The sequence below is a fragment of the Schistocerca serialis genome, chromosome 5 (genome assembly GCF_023864345.2).
Source record: "Schistocerca serialis cubense isolate TAMUIC-IGC-003099 chromosome 5, iqSchSeri2.2, whole genome shotgun sequence".
In the NCBI taxonomy this organism is placed as follows: domain Eukaryota; kingdom Metazoa; phylum Arthropoda; class Insecta; order Orthoptera; family Acrididae; genus Schistocerca; species Schistocerca serialis.
The window spans coordinates 679,682,447-679,698,667 of NC_064642.1; positions in this window are offsets into that span (position 1 = coordinate 679,682,447).

Sequence of the window (16,221 nt, forward strand, 5' to 3'; positions counted from 1 at the left end):
ACTCCAGATTCTCAGTCAGCAGCAGTCTTTAACCATTCACTATAAGCTTCCACAAAGTCACACAAAATGTACAACATCGTCACTGTCACGTGTAATGACTTATTGCAATGACAAGATATACAGTTGACCAAAATTATTGAATTACGTCTGGAGTTCTGATGTTCAATTCAGTTTACACTTTGGAACTCTTAAACAACTTAGTTCAGAATCGCCTGTCCTTTGGAATCACTGAAAATCTTGGGGACAGACAAATGAATAAGTTGACGTATTTTGCATACGCTGAGGTTATCGTATAGCTATATGGTACAGATGGCAGTGGTATCGGGTTCATTGTGTGTGGTGTCACCGCCAGACACCACACTTGCTAGGTGGTAGCTTTAAATCGGCCGCGGTCCATTAGTACATGTCGGACCCGCGTGTCGCCACTGTTAGTGATCGCAGACCGAGCGCCACCACACGGCAGGTCTCGAGAGACTTACTAGCACTCGCCCCAGTTGTACGGACGACGTAGCTAGCGATGCACACTGACGAAGCCTCGCTCATTTGCAGAGCATGTAGTTAGAATAGCCTTCAGCTAAGTCCATGGCTACGACCTAGCAAGGCGCCATTAGCCTTACATAGCTTGTTTCGTAAAGAGCGATGTACAACAAGGATGGATTAAAGTTAAGTATTTCAGTAGCTACGTACTTTTCTTTATAGCATTCATTACGTATCCTGTTTCAGACCTATCTCTAGTCTGCGTGAGTGTAACGCGTGCCTTTCGGCTACTTCCGAGTGGCGTGGCTGTCTTGTTACGCCACAACATTGTGTATAAAAGGGCAGTGCATTGGCAGAGCTGTGAGTTGTACTGCGATGACACACGGGAAAATGTTTTGACGTGATTATGTCCGCACGATGTGTATTACCAAACTTTAAACGTGGACTGGTAGTTGGAGCTATATGTAACACTCCATTTCGGAAATCGTTAGGAACCGCGGTGTTCTGAGATCCGCAGTGTCAAGAGTGTGCCGAGAATACCACATTTCAGGCATTACCTCTCACCTGGCCTTCACTTAACGGCCAAGAGCAGCGACGTTTGCATAGAGTTGTCAGTGCTAACAGACAAGCAACACTCTGGGAAATCTGTGAGGGACGTACGAAGAATGTGTCAGTTAGTACAGTTCGGCGAAATTTGGCGTTAGTGTGTTATGGCAGCACACTACCGACACGAATGCCTTTGTTAACAGTGCAACATCGCCTGCAGCATCTCTCCTGGTGTCTTGACAGTATCGCTTGGGCCCTCGACGACTGGAAACCGATGGCCTGGTCCCGATTTCATTCGATAAATGAATGTCGTGTGACTAGGGCCTCCCGTCAGGTAGACCATTCGCCGGGTGCAAGTTTTTCGATTTGACGCCACTCCGGCGACTTGTACGTCGGTGGGGATGAAATGATGGTGACTAGGACAACACAACACCCAGTCCCTGAGCGGAGAATATCTCCGACCCCGCCTGGAATCGAATCCCGGCCCTTAGGATTGACATTCTGTCGCGCTGACCATTCAGTTCCTGGGGGCGCACATTTCACTTGGTAAGAATTGAGGATCGAGTCTGGCGCAGGTCCCACGAAGCAGTGGAACCAACTTGTCAACAAAGCACTGTGCAAGCTAGTAGTGGATACATAGTAGTATGGGCTATGTTTACGTGGAATGGACTGGGTCTTCTGGTGTAGCTGATGTTAACATTGACTGGAAAACGTTGTTTTCGGCAACTTCCAGACCATTTGCAGCCAATCAACGATGGAATTTTTGTGACTGACAATGCCCTGTCACCTGGTCCCAGTTATTCGCGACTCGTTTAAAGAACTTTTTGGACAATTCTAGCGAATGATTTGGCCACCCAGATCGCCAATCACGAATCCACCGAAAATTTACGGGACGTAATTGGAAGGTCAGTTCGTGCACAAAATCCTGCACCGGCAGCACTTTTGTAATCATGGACTGCTATATGGGCAACATGGCTCAGTGTTCCTGCAGGGGACTTCCAAAGATTGCAGTGCGCCAGGCAAAAGAGGTCCGACGAGATATTAATAATGTTCTAGAGAAACTCTTCTTAAAGAAAGAAAGTCTTGGTTGCTCAAAGAGGTATTGCAATAAAAATATGTGGTGCTTACCAACGATCACCTTGTAGACATCTGTTTAAGTAGTTGGGCATTCTGGCTACTGCTACACTGTATATCTGTTCCCTCATGAGGTTTCTTGTTAATAATCAGCTACAGTTCAAAAGAAACAGTGATGTACATAATTACGATACCAGGAGAGGAATGTCCTCTTTAGCACAAAAAGGGATGCAGAACACTGCAAAAAAATTTTTGATCACTTCCCCAGTGATATAAAATGTCTGACAGACACCAACGGAAAGTTTGAAAACAAACTTAGGAAGTTTCTCCTTCACAACTCTTATTGTTCCGTAGAAGAATTTCTGTTATTGTAATGTGTAAAAGGTGGTGGGTAAGAACTACTAATTCACAACTGTATATCATTATCATTTAATAAAATATACGAAAAAAACAACTTACAAGTGTTCAGCATATAACCACAAACTAGGACAGATATAAGGACTTTTTAAAAATCTTATACTGTTTGATACCTATAAACATACATTTGTAATGAATATAAAGTAAATGTTAATTAAACTGCATATAAGAAAAATAAACTAAAACTGGATTCTACGTAATACAGAAATTGAAATTTAATTTCACATAAGGTAGAAATAGTAATAAACTACAAATGTAAAAATACGCTTTTCTTATTTTCAAATTGTCAAAACACATTGTTGCAAAAACGGTCAACTAAGTTGTACGGGATATATTTGTCAACTTTTTGGTAGAAATAGCTGCAGCGATCAAACTCCGTCGTAAGTTGTGAAACAACGTCAGTATTCATTAGGTCAACCCTCCTCATTAATGTACTGCAGAAAGCTGTACAGATTTAATAATGGACATTATCTCGGTTATCCTTTCGGAGCAATCAAATTATGATTAAGCAGCCAACGGGGAATGTCAAAAGACCAATACTGCATGATTCAGCGATTTGGCTGGTCATGACAAAGTGGCTTCATCACTAACCAAGACACGTGATGCATCTGGATTATCCTGTCTAGCCCATGTACAGAAGCTAACACAATTCTCATAATCGTATCTATGCAGCTCTTGATAGAGATGTGATAAGGATGGAATCTATGTCGATGTAGAATGCGTAAAACTTGCCGAACTCCTGCTACTTCCTCGTGCGACTGTACGGGAGCTAACATTCGGATCAACTGCAACAGCAGCAAGAACATAATTTCCCCCTGTTCTGTCATTACTTCTTTCCTTCTATTCCGTTGTCTAGGAATTAAACTTCCAGTTTCACGTAACAGGTTGAAGTGGCTGATAAATAATTGCCGAGATGGTTGACGTCTACAGGGATATCTTGCCACACATACCATATAAGAACGAGCACCATTCTTCCTACACCCTCCAGGCACCATGAATATGTCGACGTTTTCTGCAATGATTAATCCCACCGTCCACTCACCACATACTCCATGGACTCACTGACTAGCAAGCCACAATGCACACTGTAGCATCGTACGTAGCAACTACGAATGTTCAACGGCACAAATTGCCGACATTTCGTAAACGACACTCGCTAGAATCCTGTAACAAGCACCACTGATTTTCTGATTTAGCTTACCATTACTTAGTATCAATAGGCATTGTTCTGTGTTTCCACAAAAAATACACTTTATAACTATTATTACAATCTGTTTATTGGCTAACAATAGGAGCCCCTGAGTACCAATCCATTCTGCGAAAACTGCAGATCAGTAGCACTTTCCATTACCGCAGTATCTGTGGTGCAGTATTTACGTGATTCATCCTGTATAATCAGCGATGAGGATGACAATGCGGTATTCTTGACTGACAGTGGCAATTTTGCGAAAGAAAAATCGTACTGTGTCTTACAAGCATCATTGCGAGAATATGAGATTGAAGATGGAAGACAGAAGTAAAACACTTCGCAAAGTTCCTAACAGCAAGTGGGGTTCCCGATCACAAACTGTGAGAACGACGGCACTGGCGACATTTTACAGTGCCGTAGAGAACGTGTGCTCTGGTACAAACCCAGTCGCGCAAAAAATAGTGGACGAGGCACTAAAGAAAACTTGTAGGCTTCTTAAAGTTCGTTTCAAACTTAAGGCAGTTTTAAAACTCTGCCAACTCGCTGGCATAGCGCCACCAGATATTCTTCGTAAGGTAGCTGCCAACACGCAGAAAACAAATAGGCCTCACCAGGAAAGCCATATACTAAATGAATAGTTCCAGCAACTCCAGTGTTAAAATCCAGTAGAAGTTTCCTCGAGACTACTTCAGCCCTGCAAACAATAGCAGCTTCAGCAAGAATACAGTTGTGAATCTCTCCACTAACTTTACGTTGTGCTGGATGAAATAACACTCTTTGGCACAGTGGTGGGTTTTTATATTCTGGATGAGGCCGAGTTGATGCTACAACACGCACAAGATTTTAGATCACTTTGTTGTAACTGGAAGAAGATGAAATACTTTACTTTATAGCAATCCGTGACTATAGGAATGCCATGTGTATTTACTACTCTCACTGAACACTAACGTATCACATGATAGTGTACAAGATAACTCTTGAGGGTGTGTCTACGTCACCGTCTGTCATTTGTCGTAGCGTCTGGCAGCGACTATGCTTACTTGTGGTTCCGTCGCGGGGTACCTGCTTTCTCACAGGACCTCGTTCTTCGAACGAAACCACACTTTACCTGACACAACTGTTCGGAAACCCTCCCACCTGGGCATCCAGTGAACTGGATCGTGTGGAGGTTACTCTACAGTCTTCATTCGGGAGTCGGAAGCTCCAGGAGCTAGAAATGGCACTTGCCTGTGGATATTAATAACTGTTATAGCGAAACCCCATATCGTGCATCACCTACTGAATTTTAAAATACAGATTGCAGCGATCAGTTGTCCTATTTAACTTTTTTTTATTATGCTGATCTCGGCTATAGGCTAGCAATTCTCAATGCACTATTATTTTCACTCAGTGCTTGTAATGTAGTAGTATTCAATGAACTGTTGATGAAGCCTGACCAACAGGCATTACATGCATTGAGTGAAAATAATAGTGCATTTGAGAATGGCTAGTCTCTAGCCGAACTCTAGATTTGCACAATAAAATTTAAGTAGGGAGACTGATCGCTGCAGTCTATATTTTACAAGTCAACAAAACAGTCGCTAAGTGCAACAGCTTTCTGAATGGAAGGAAACCTGACCTACTGAATTGTTAACAATCCCCTGCATCTTTAACAGAAGAAGATCTAATGCTTGCGACTCAGAGGGCAGTTGAAGCTGCAAGATTTTGGTCATGAGTGTTCCAGCCAAATAATTCTTTCTTTCGTTTGTTTGTAACGACAATAACCATTATCGTATTTGAAACTTCCTGGCAGATATAAAACTGTGTGCCCGACCGAGACTCGAACTCGAGACCTTTGCCTTTCGCGGGCAAGTGCTCTAGCAACTGAGCTACCGAAGCACGACTCACGCCCGGTACTCACAGCTTTACTTCTGCCAGTATCTCGTCTCCTACATTCCAAACTTTACAGAAGCTCTCCTGCGAACCTGCGAGTCTCGGTCCGGCACACAGTTTTAATCTGCCAGGAAGTTTCATATCAGCGCACACTCCGCTGTAGAGAGAAAATTACATTCTAGAAACATCCCCCAGGCTGTGGCTAAGCCATGTCTCCGCAACATCCTTTCTTTCAGGAGTGCTAGTTCTGCAAGGTTCGCAGGAGAGCTTCTGTAAAGTTTGGAAGGTAGGAGACGAGGTACTGGCAGAAGTAAAGCTGTGAGGACGGGGCGTGAGTCATGCTTGGGTAGCTCAGTCGGTAGAGCACTTGCCCGCGAAAGGCAAAGGTCCCGAGTTCGAGTCTCGGTCCGGCACGCAGTTTTAATCTGCCAGGAAGTTTCCTCGTATTTGTTTCTGACTCGAATAAGTAAAATACGCCAAAATATTATGACCACATTTTTCACAGCGTGACGCTACAACTTCGGGTGGTTATTCAGGACTAATTCTGCCTGTTGTGTATTCGACAAGTTCTTAACCGGTTTGCGGAGATATATGCCACTCGACGTCTACACACAATTCCGGTAAATTACGGGCCGGTGATCTGTGAACGAGGATATTGCTTCCACGACATGTTCCGTTCATTTTGGTTGTCAAAGCATCAACGTCACTTCAGTAACTAATTTCTCGAGCCATTGTCCTTGAGACACGAACAGTTCTCCTGATGGAATATACCATCGCCGCCAGAGAAGACAGCAAGCACGAAGAGAGACAGGTCGCCCGCACTAACGTTGAGCTGTTCCACAGCTATCACGATGACTTAGATTACTTCAGGTCCCATGCGGACTGAGAAGAACAACCCCCGTAGCATAACACTGACAACAATAGCCTGCGTTCAGGTAGCGGTGCACGTTTCGAGCAGATTTGCTTGGATGCCACGACCATCGACAGGGGTAACAAGAGACGTGATTCATCCGAGGAGGCGACAACTGTTTTCGTTGATCTACAGTCCAGTTCCTCTCTTTGCACACACAGAACAGTCGTAATGGACGATTAAATTGTGTCACCATGGCAGCACGTAGGGGTCGCCTGTTGCGGAGCCTCACGTCCAAAAATGTTCACTGAAACATGTCGACCGAAACAACTGTCCCTGTATCAACATTGTACGCCGTCGTCAAAACGCGGTCTACCAGTCTTTACACATCGGGAAAGCCATGATCATCACGTTCTGTTTCGAGACTTGCGTGTCATCAGTTTGTCACCTATTCGTAGTTCAAACGTTTTCCTTAGATGGTCATGCCTCGAGCATGCCATCAGCCAATCATCTTTGCTGATTCCAAGATGCTCATCCCCGAGTGCCACGTCAGAGCAATCTGTCCTCGTCCAACAGGGGGTTTCCTCATTTGCCGTCTTTACCGTCGCTACAGTGATTACTTATTTAGGCGCTTTCATACTTGACTCTCCATGTCACGTGCCTGCAGCACCGCCAGCTGACACTCACGAGGAAATCACGGCAAGTGCCATAACCAGATTTCCCAGAAACTTTCTTCATGTCTCGGTTTCTATGTAAATTTTCGACTGTTTCTGAGAAAACAGCGCTCAAAGTTTTCGAGGTACTTTACATGTCTCTTAGCGCACTCACAACCTATCCGAACCTATGGCACAGTGGCAATTTGGCACAATGGTTTCACACTTTTTGCACCCCGTGTTCGAAACTGGATTATAATTTTTATTTTTGTTTTTCATTTATCTATCCATGCCCATGGAAGGTTACTACACGAAAGTTTACTGAAATGACGTTGACCTTATTCCTCTAGTACTGTAATTGTATGTCTGATTATTCCCCTAATGAATGAATTTAAAATAAATAAATAAATGGCAAAAATGTTTGAGATTTTTTTTGATGATATTCTTGATTCGTAACCAGTTGCAAACGCGAGTATTCAGAAAAGTGATCCGCTATTCGTGGTTTGCGGCCAAGTTATTGCCAACGAATAAAATCTTCAGCAGTGGTAACGACGTTTCTTTCCCGAGTGAGATTCATACGAAGAAATGTCACAATATCAAACCTACATTCGGGCGAAGCTCGTGGTGTTCGGAATTCCTACGTTTCGAATGTTCTTACGATCGGTATCATCCAAGGCAATGTACCAAACATCTTCGTGAAGAGTAAACATAAGAATGCAATATAAGAATTGATAACTTGTATGACAATGAAACAAAAAAAAAAGATAATTAAAGACTGTAACCCGTGAAAATGCCATTCACACATATTATATGATAAATGTACAACACTTATCATAAAACACTTGCGTTTTTAAAGTTAATATTAACACCTTTGTATCCCATAACTTGATGAGAAACAATCGTGCAGCAACTTTCAACGCACATATATAGATAAATAAAAAAGAAAAGAATAAAATGGAAACGATAATCGGGTTTCGAGCACGGGAAGCAAAAGCGAGAGGCCGTGATGCAAGCCACTACGCCACTATGCTAAATGACATGCAAATTACGTCGAAAAGTTTGAAGGTCGTTTTCTCAGACGCGGGTGAGTCGAGACAGTTGGCTTATTTTGGCACTCCTTCCACTGAGGGAAGTTTCTGGGAAATTTGGTTATGGCACTTGCAGTGTTCTCCTCGTTAGTCCGGTAATGGGCAGTGGTCCAAATGTTTTCGTTCTTTAGTATAGAGACGTTAACGTGTAACAATATCGTTATAATTTACCAGAATGAGATGCTGCCTGTTAAGTGGTGGTTAGTAATGATGCAGCCGAATCGCTGACTTGAAGTACATATGATAATGTCGATAACAAATAAGGGAAGTGCTAAAAATGTGAATATCACGCAACAATCAGCTCAGTAAGTGATGTAGCAAAATGGCAAAATGCTGGCAGTATTTATCTTCAAAATATTGGAACGACTAGCTTACTCTGACCTGCAGCGAGAATAGTTGGAAACCCGGAAAAACATAGCATCACAACACATCATGCAATACACATTATTTGTGGATAAAATAACATATTTATCGAGTCGTTTCATATAGAGATTTGGAGAAAGATTTTTAAAAAAATGTACGATAAACACAAAACACTTAATAATGACGAAACAGTTAATAATGACAAAGCAGTTAATTCTGCTTCATAGTGCTGTAATTCTCAAAGTTGAAGCGCTGTAACACGGAGTCTTCTCTCTTGGAGTCAAAATTAGGCGGGCCTTTTTTTCTAACGTACGATCGGTCCAGTACCCTCTTCATAGAAAGCAGCCGCCTGTGCTTACCGCTGATTCCCTAGGCCAGTCCGCGAGACTGCTACGGTCGCAGGTTCGAATCCTGCCTCGGACATGGATGTGTGTGATTTCCTTAGGTTAGTTAGGTTTAAGTAGTTCTAAGTTCTAGGGGACTAATGACCACAGATGTTAAGTCCCATAGTGCTCAGAGCCATTTGAACCCTAGGCCAGTCTATAGCTTGATGTCTGTGCCACATTTCTGTCCTCGTAGGCAGCGGTTTGTTTGAGCGAAGAGATGAAAACCAGAAGGAGAAAGTCCGAGGTGTATGGTGGGTTATCAAATGCTTCCCATCTACAACGCCGCAGGAGCATCGCTCTTGTGTCGGGTGTGTGCCACTGAACATTGTTATGAACAAGGAAGCGCGTAACGGTTACACTATTTGGGCAACATTAAATCGGGCGGAACCCTCAGCAGGCAGTTCACACATCGCCGGAGACACTGTCGTCTTGGGCCTCTTTACGTGCTCTCTGTGTGATCCGAACTGAAATTCGTGGTGTGATGCAATCGACAGCCTTACAGAGACACTGCACAGCACACCTGTGCAAAGATTTTATCGAATTTTTTTATCTCATGTTTAGTGAATACCACGGACAATTCACTAGCTGCATCAGTTTCTAAAACTTTCAAGGGCGAAAAGCACAGGAATCCACTGTATTTTACCACTGCACGGACTAGATCATGCACTTCTGGCCCACGGGTCATTTAATCTCATTCCTGCAGAGAACGCATAGCATAAAATGTAGCGTTAATTGAGAGTCTTGAAAGCTACTCCGATGTCGCAAGTTGTGGGAGAAATGTAATGTTGAAGGTTAGGATACAAGTCCAACTTTCCGGAATTTCGTGTGGGTCATAGCACTTGTAGATAAAGACCATTTAGCAACATGTTAGAACTTCATTTTATTAAGAATAAAAACCTGTAACCGCGCTTTGTTTTCTTTCTGCTTGTGTTCGCGGTTTCCGGTAACCGCAACAGTTATCCAAATTTTGTAAGGCATACCACCCGGGAATCCGGTGTTCGGTGGCTTTGCGTTCTACCAAAACTGAGGGCTACTTTCAAAATAGTGCACAATATAGCATAAGATAGAATGCTATTCATTGTGAACAAGTACAAGTCTTCAGGGAAAGACACGTGGGAAGACCGGGTACATTGAAATCTCTGCAAGGTGGAAGACTTGATACTAGAAGGAACTCTTAAGAAAAATAGTCACGTTCATAAGATTTCTCAACATAGTAAAAGCGTTCAGTAATGTGAAATGGTACAAGATGTTATAAATTCTAAGAAAAAAACACTACTGGCTATTAAAATTGCTACACCAAGGAGAAATGCATTGGACAAACATATTATACTAGAACTGACATGTGATTACATCTTCACGCAATTTGTGTGCATAGTTCCTGATAAATCAGTACCCAGAACAACCACCTCTGAACGTAATAACGGCCTTCAGACGCCTGGGCATTGAGTCAAACAGAGCATGGATGGGGTGTACATGTACAGCTGTCCATGCAGCTTCACCACGATACCCCAGTTCATCAAGAGCAGTGACTGGCGTATTGTGACGATCCAGTTGCTCGACCACCATTGACCAGACGTTTTCAGTTGGTGAGAGATCTGGAGAATGTGCTGGCCAGGGCAAACGTCGAACATTTTCTGTTTCTAGAAAGGTCCGTACAGGGCCTGCAACCTCGGTCGTGCATTATCCTGCTGAAATGTAGGGTTTCGCAGGGATCGAATGAAGCGTGGAGCCACGGGTCGTAACACATCTGAAATGTAACGTCCACTGTACAACGTGCCGTCAATACGAACAAGAGGTGACCGAGACGTGTAACCAATGGCACCCCATACCATCACGCCGGGTGATACGCCAGTATAGCGATGACGAATACACGCTTCCAATGTGCGTTCACCGCGATGTCGCCAAACACAGATGCGACTATCATGATGCTGTAAACAGAACCTGGATTCATCCGAAAGAATGACGTTTTGCCATTCGTGCACCCATGTTCGTCGTTGAGTACACCATCCGAGGCGCTCCTGTCTGTGACGCAGCGTCAAGTGTAACCGCAGCCATGTTCTCCAAACTGATAGTCCATGCTGCTGCAAACGTCGTCGAACTGTTCGTGCAGATGGTTGTTGTCTTGCAAACGTCCCCATCTGTTGACTCATGGGTCGAGACGTGGCTGCACGATTTGTTGCAGCAATTCGGATAAGATGCCTGTAATCTCGACTGATACGAAGCCGTTGGGGTCCAGCACGGCGTTCCGTATTACCCTCCAGAACCCACAGATTCCATATTCTGTTAACAGTTATTGGATATCGACCAATACGAGCAGCAATATCGGATGCGATAAACCGCAATCGCGATAGTCTACAATCCGATATTTATCAAAGTACGAATCGTGATGGTACGCATTTCTCCTCCTTACACGAGGCATCAAAACAATGTTTCACCAGGCAACTCCGGTCAACTGCTGTTAGTGTATGACAAATCGGTTGGAATCTTTCTTCATGTCAGCATGTTGTAGGTGTCGCCAGCGGCGCCAACCTTGTGTGAATGCTCTGAAAAGCTAATCATTTTCATATCACAGCATCGTCTTGCAGTCGGTTAAATTTTGCGTCTGTAGCACGTCATCTTCGTGGTGTAGCTATTTTAATGGCCAGTAGTGTAGGAATAAGACGTATGGAAGGTCGGGTAATGTACAATATGTACCAGAACCAAGAGGGAACGATAAGACTGGAAGAGCAAGGTGGAAGTGCTCGCATTGAAACAGATGTTAAGCCATAATGTAGACGTTCGTCACTAGTGTCCATTCTATACATCGAAGAAGCAAAGCAAGTAAGTAATAAAATTAGAAAAAACTGAGGAGTGATATTAAAATTCAGTATAAAATGATACAAATGAAAATTGCCCTCTGGGAAAGCTAGAACATAAAAGAATCGAAGCGTCTGAGATATGGTCCTACAGACGGATGATGCAAGTTACGTGGACGAAAAGAAATAAAGAGGCTCTCTGCGGAATCGGTGAAGAAAGTAATACGTGGGAAACACTAACAAGATGAAGGGGCAGGATGACAGGACATAAGAAATCAGGAATTAACTCATATGGTACTAGAAGGAACAGCGAAGGGCAAAAAGTGTAGAGGAAGAAAGAGATTAGCAAATAGCCAACAAATAATTTAGTACTGATTGTTGGTGCAATACGCAGTGCTCGCGAAGTTATGAACTTTTAGGTATTATCTATTCACACTGGCTATAATTGTAAATCTAAAGCGTCTATTGTAGCATACGTTAGCTACGATGGCGACTGGGAAACTAATTTTTCTTTGTATTCGTGGCGTGCTGAAGCACTAAATTCAGCTACTTTCCTTGTGAGGCCTTCGCTCCAAGATGTTTCAGTTTCTGTTTGGCGTTATGGGCTGGTTCTGTGGTGGGCTGCAAGCTCCTTGGGACATGCACAGCAGGGGGCAATCAATCCTTAATGCCGCCACAGTGCGCTTAGCCGGCTAATCGCGGATTACGCACACAATTTCCTTCCATGAAATCTTCATTGCCTCCTGCCTTCCACTTATAAGTCACCACTAAGTTGCTGTTCGCATGTAATTTCGCAGTGATTACTTACATGATTCTAACATATAAGAAAGTTTTTTCTCTTGTCATTCATATATACTGGTAGTTTTGTTGCCTACACTGTGATCCTGTCTTCTTCTTCTCCTCCTTGGTTTGCCGGCCGCTGTAGCCGAGTGGTTCTAGGTGCTTCAGTCCAGAACCGCGCTGCTGCTACGGTCGCAGGTTCGAATCCTGCCTCGGGCATGGATGTGGTTAGTTAGGTTTAAGTAGTTCTGAGTTCTATGGGACTGATGACCTCAGATGTTAAGTCCCATAGTCCTTAGAGCCATTTGATCCTTCTTGGTTTAGTCAAGTGTGTCATGAGAAACGGAAAGTATACAATTTTTTTGCGCTCATTTATAATTTCATGCCGATGTTTTCTTTGGAGGTAGGGGAGCTGGTTACTTTCTTATTTTTATTTAAGGTTCAAACACAAACAAACTGCAGTTTTGTTCTACTAATATTTGTGTATTTCGTATCGCTTTTCGGTTTATTGAGCTATCGTCGGAAAACAACTGATTATCCTCCTCAAGACACTGGTGTGGAAAACCAAATATCGGAAACAAAGATACTATCACAATATGCAGAATCTTTAGTTCTGAGATTAGGTGAGAAATGTCAAATCGTGCATCCATCGCTCACGTTACTCGCCAAGCATCTCAAATTACAGTGTTATATTAGAGTTTACAATATTGATAGTATGAAACACGGTATAGAACGAAAACACACGTTACTGGAGGATACAAGCTGTGTAAATATAACACTAAAGACAGTTTCTATAACACCATATTTTGAACGCGTGAATCGTCTCCTATTACGTTCCTGTCACAGTTCATGATTTAATTCCATCTCCTGCTGTGCCACAGAATTTTCTTCCAGAAACTAAGGTATTTGATAATGTTAGACTTGTTTCAACGAAGAATGCTCTTTCTGCCTACGCTAGCATCCTTTTATATCCTCCTTTCTCTGTCTGTCATGCGTTATTTCACTACCAGGGGAGCTGAAGTTGTTCATTTCGTCTGCTTTGTTGTCCCCAATAATTATGTTAGCATTACTGCCAATCTCATTTCTGCTAGTCCTCTTTATCTTTGTTTGGTTTGCACTCGATCTTTTTTCTGTAGTACTTAGTGTACATTCCACTCACCAGGCCCTGTAATTCTTTTTCACCTTTACTAAGTTCTCAGATGCCATCAGAGTATCGAACGATTGATATCATTTAATCTTGCATTTTTATCCCAATACTGAACCTTTTGTTTATTTCCGGCATTGCTTATGCGAAGTACCGTTTGTAATTCTGGAACAGAAGGTTCAATCACTGCATTACTTGTTCCTTAACTAGAAAGCCCCTCTCTTAGATTATTCTACATAAGGTCGTCCTGCAGGAAAATCGTTTGTGCTCTGTTGTATATTATTCATAACAGAAGGTACGCCAATCCTAACAGTTTATCCTGTCCAGTATCTACTTCCTCCAATATGCATTCTCCAGTACGATATAGTAAATAAAACACGATGGCATGAAACAAGCAATACAGATGAGATTCGTAACCTCGAAACAGTCGGGGTCATTTTACGGCAGTTTTTTTGTTGTGTCACAGCTAGACACCTCTTACTCACCGACTCCTCTCGGGCGTCCGCCTGCTCCGTGTCGGCCATGTGTCTCTTTTTGCGCCTGCCGCTTGCACCGCTGACCCACATTTTGGCAAGTGGCTGGGGAAGGCACACCACCAGTAGAGTTACTGCTTATTGAACACAGAGTCGGGCGCTCCACTGCATTGCGGAAACAACAAAGCCCAGGGCATCCTACACCGGACCGACACACGACAGGGCAAGCCGTATGTACAACCGGAACCTTACTGAATTCCATCGTGTTTTCTCGTAGTGTATTTGGCACGAACATGGCAGTTCACAGGTTCGCAGCCTCCCGTTGTTCTCCTTTCCATTACGCAGTGTTTTTCCAAAGATGTACTATGTATCTGCCATAAACACCACATGAGACTGAAACAAATAAAATAATATCACAAAGCATAAAGAACACGAATTTATGTTAATGTATTGGTTTTGCGACATTTTTTTATTTCACGCTATGCGCTCTTTCGAATGAACTACATATTCATGTGATGGACAGACCTGGCAGTTTTAATACTTCATTTGCATATATCATCTCCCACAAGGATGACAGATGTACATTGTTCGGATTGAGAACAATTAGAGGCGTACGGCATGAATGGGTGGGAACCCGAACGATGGTTTCAGCCGTCTAAATGGTACCCAATGGCAACTCTCTTCGCCAGGTATGAGAGCATCTGTGAAAAATGGTTGAAATGGCTCTGAGCACTATGGGACTTAACATCTGAGGTCATCAGTCCCCTAGAACTTAGAACTAACCTAAGGACATCACACACATCCTTGACCGAGGCAGGTTTCGAACCTGTGACCGTAGCGGTCGCGCTGTTCCATACTGAGGCGCCTAGAACCGCTCGGCCACAGTGGCCGGCAGCATCTGTCAATTCTAGATGGCTATAATGGTGTATGTGGGTAGTGTATTGTCGCGTTCGTGTTGTAGAGGACAAAAAGGGTATAACCCGGTACTGCCACACAGCATACTCCTCTCGAATAACACGAAGGTCCTTGTTTAGCATCCCCACCTGACAGACAGATCGCGAACAACAATGTCGCCTACCCGTACTTCATGAGGCACTGTGGACAGGTTTGGAATTTATGCCAGATCATTGCCGCAAAGAAGAGTGATAATCATCACGCGGATGCCCCTTCTGCCATAAACGACAAAGGAAATCGTCATCGAGGTGTAACCGCACAGTCACCCATCCAAGTACTGCGACGTTCGATGGTGTTTATCTCCAGTGATCCCACAGAAACCTGTGTATCCCCCTTCGCACAGCCATTGACGCTATATCCGGGAAAAGAAATATATTTTAGAGCTTTCGTCAACGTTACTCCCATGTCTCACTACAATCCATTCTAGAAATAGACAAGTAAGCAATTCCTGTGACAAGAGTCCTAGGCGCCTACATGTAGGCAACCGCTTGACACATCTCTCTCCCGGCATTCCTGCTAGCAGGTGGCCGGGCCTCTCTCATGCGTTTTTAGAGTGCTCAACGAATGTTGGCGTCTGGCACTGAGGGTGTTGCCAAGACGGCTGTCTTACACGGACTGCTTTATTCACCCACGTATGGATTTCGCAGCCCTCCGTGAGCTCGCCTCAGAAGGGTGCGAAACAACTGACACGATGTCGAAAATTTATACAGCACATAGGCAAAACTAAAACAGCATGTAGAAAAGTCAAATCAACCTTCGGCGAAATTAAAAGCAAGCGTGGTAATATTAAGAGTGCAACAGTAATTCCATTGTTAAATGTAGCCGAAAGAGCGGATAGGTGGAAAGAGCACATTGAAAGCCTCTATGAGAAACGAAGATTTGTCTGATGTGATAGAAAAAGAGACAGGGATTCATTATCAGAATCAGAAATTAAAAGAGCTTTCGAACACTTAAGAACAGATAAGGCAGAAGGAATAGGTATAATTCCAATAGAATTTCTAAAATCATTTGGCGAAGTGGCAACAAAATGACTATTTGTAGAATGTATGCGACTGGCGGTGTACCATCTGACTTTCGGTAAAGTATCATCCACACAGTTCCGAAGACTGCAAGAGCTGACAAGTACGAGAATTATCGTACCAGCAGCTCATGCATCCAAG